Below are 3,072 nucleotides of genomic sequence, written 5' to 3'. Positions count from 1 at the left end.
TCACCTAGGTGACCTGGGTTCAACTTCTGCTCTGGGAACCGTGCAGAGCTTTTGACCAGAGTGGAGACAGGAAATGAAAGGAACAGGGAGGGATCCTGCCAGCAGGGGAGTTAGACAGTGTGGGGAGGGGATCCCAGAAGTGGGGGTGGGGGGCAGTGGTCTGGGGTGAGACCAGGGAAGGATCCCAGCAGTGTGGGAAGTTGAGAGCACAGGCCTGGCATGGGGGGTGGGGAGAGTGAATGTGTCCCTCTAAACCCACCAACTGCAGACTAGGCAGGACTGGAAGAATTACGTATTTGGTGGTAAATGTCAATTTCTGTGTAAACACAGAACCCAATGGCAAAATATTTCCATCGATAATCATCAAAACTGACAGATGGGCAAAGTAAGAAACATGCTGCTTGAGAACTTACCCTGTTGTAGGAGCAGCAGTGATCTGTGTGCTGCGTATCACCTGTATGCCCAAAAGGTCTGTTACACTCACCCCATCTCCCGCTTGTCTCCTCTCCCTCTCTGAATGCCTGTGAGGTGGCTTTCCCCCTCCCCCACTCCTGCAATGCTTGTGGGATGAAGGGGCTGGTTGAACAGCTGGAAGATCAGAAGAGCTCCTAGATAGACAAGGTGTCTGGGACTCTCATTAGGCAGCACTCACACACCCAGAGCATGGACCCTGCAGGACACTGGCTGAGGTGGAGTGTGACCCACCGGATGCAGCCAAGTCATCTCTAGTCGCAGGCCATGAGGAGCAGGTCCTTAAAAGGGGAAGGGGCCCTGTGCTCAGGAGTCACTCACAAGCTTGTACCTCCAGTGAATGCCCTTCGCCCCGACCGCCTGGCCAGTGGTTCGCTGTGTTACATTCCACCGCGCCTCGGGAAGACTTACTACTCTGAAACCTTCATCGCACCATCCATCGTGGCCCTGGGGGACACTTACCTTAAAGGATCCTGACATCTCCAGTGCCAGTCCTGTCCTGGGAACATGAGTATGACACATCCCCCCTGCTTCTTTTGAGCTTAGCTATCAATATAATAGATGTGCTGCTTTCTGCCAAACTCTGGGGGGTTATTAGTCCTCCCCACACTTTCTAGCTGGCCCAATTTTGGGCAACAGAAGCAACATTGTTGGATCTGTCATTTGTACCAAGGGGGAAGATGGTTGTCTATAAAGGAGGGTGAAGACTAAATGCATCCAATGAGGATAGGATTTGAACCCATGCGTGCAGAGCACAATGGATTAGCAGTCCAGCACCTTAACCACTCGGCCACCTCATCTGAGCTATCAAGAAATGGACAGGAGGAGAAATCTAAGGCCGGCAGAGATAGGGCCACAGGAGTTTTTAAATCCTAAGTGTAAGCAGGGGCTGAATGAGCTCCCCCGTCACATCTAGTGAGGAGCTGGGGGAAGACTTCAGGAACAGGCCGTGTTTGCATAGACACCCCTACTCTGCCTAGCTATGCAGCATGATGGGGCCGCTTCCCCAAAATGACCAGTTTGGGATGGTGGTGGGTTGCAAATCACTTTAGCATTGAGTGGAATGAAATGTTATTCTCCTCCCTGTACGAGTGAAGGGCAGCGGAACGTACCTAGGCCGTCCTGACGGAGGGGTGGGTGGGGGAAGAATCGCTTTCATTGGACGGCAGAGAAGTGATTGAGGACGTCACCCTAACCCAGTGGTCCCCAAACATTTCACACTGTGCCCTCGTACCCATGGCTGTGGCCCCTCGGAAGCCGCGGTCGAGAACCGGGGCTGGGAGTGGGGCCGTTGCTTGCTGGGGAGAGGGGAGCGGACAGGGGTCAGGGGGTCGAGGCCGGGCTGGGAGCCAGGGGCCCAGGCTGAGGGTGGGGAAGATCTGGGACAGAGTGGGGCTGAGTGGGGCTCCCTCCCTGCCCTCCATGGGGGCTGGCTCAGGCCCTGAGGTGCCCCCATCAATCTTCCTCTGTGTCCCCCTAGGAGTCACGCCCCACATTTTGGGGACCACTGACCCCTACTCGCTAAGCAGGGGCTGGTGATGGCAAAGCCCAGGGAAAGGGAGAACAAGTGCGGGGGCCCCAGCACTGGAACCCCCCCCCCACTTCTGTGTGTGGCTCCGCCCCCTTCCACTCCTTCCACCCACGGCCCCATCCACTGTCACCTCTGTTCCACCCCTTCCCCCACTGGCCCCACCCTGTCACTCCTTTACCCCGGCCCCGCTGCGGCCCCGAGACCAGAGAAGCTCTGCCCCTGCTGCAGCCCCCGGGCCGTAGCAGGGAGTGGGAGCTCCTCCAGCCCTGGGGCTGACATGGGGGAGACTTTCCCAGGGGGACCCAATTTGGCCAGGGCCCCTAGTCATGGGCCCCACTGTCCCCTTGGCGATGCAAGGTTTGGGGAGCCTGAGCCCCCCCAAGCCTCCATTACGAGCTGCCCAGGCTACCTCTGCTCAGTGGGTGGCCAGTCTCCCTGTGTCTCTGCTGTTCGTGCTGGGGAGCCCAGCCGGCCTTAGGGGTGGGGCCCCCGGCAGCCGCCCAGGGCTCCAGGGGGTCAAAGGGCACCGTGTGGCCGTGCAAAGGTGCTCACTGCTCTCCCCTGCCCCAATGCTCCTCCGTGGCCCCACAGAGGGTGGGGGGAGCGAGGAGCAACACTATGTGCTCCCTGCGTCCTGGTCGCTTTCCCCACCTGGGTTGGGCTGTGAGGGGAGCATCAGAAGCTGCTGCTCTCTGCCCTCCCCTGACGCAGCCCGGCTGAGGAACGTGACCTGGATGCAGGGAGCTCGGATGATGTCCCTTCCCGCCCCCCTGCCCCTGCTAGGCAAGGCTGCTGTGTGGTGTCTCCATGGCTGCACTTTCAGCGATGCAGGTTTCTCTCTCCCGTTGTTCCAGGGGCATCCTACTAGATTGCCAGCTGCTTTTCAACTGCAGTGTGGAGACTGTGTGTGTGTGGGGAGAGACAGTGTGTGTCTTGGGGAAGAGAGAGTGTGTTGAGGTAGGTAGGAGCAGATCATTATTATCTCTACTTGAAAGAGGGAGAAGCCAAGGCTGAGAAAGGAGAATTGACTTGTCTGAGGTCACACAGCCAGTCAGTGGCAGAGTTGGGAA

General features: G+C 57.9%; 1 non-coding gene across 1 annotated transcript; it reads right to left on the bottom strand.

The window, feature by feature from the left end:
- Positions 1-1,189: 1,189 nt before the first annotated feature.
- Positions 1,190-1,271, bottom strand: TRNAS-GCU. The gene has a single exon. It is a non-coding gene; the product is annotated as a tRNA-Ser (tRNA).
- Between the last annotated feature and the right edge of the window lie 1,801 nt (positions 1,272-3,072).

Source organism: Mauremys mutica, unplaced genomic scaffold (genome assembly GCF_020497125.1).
Source record: "Mauremys mutica isolate MM-2020 ecotype Southern unplaced genomic scaffold, ASM2049712v1 Super-Scaffold_100108, whole genome shotgun sequence".
Lineage (NCBI taxonomy): Eukaryota > Metazoa > Chordata > Testudines > Geoemydidae > Mauremys > Mauremys mutica.
Note: the sequence above shows the minus strand (reverse complement) of the source record. Positions and strands in the feature narration are given on the sequence as shown.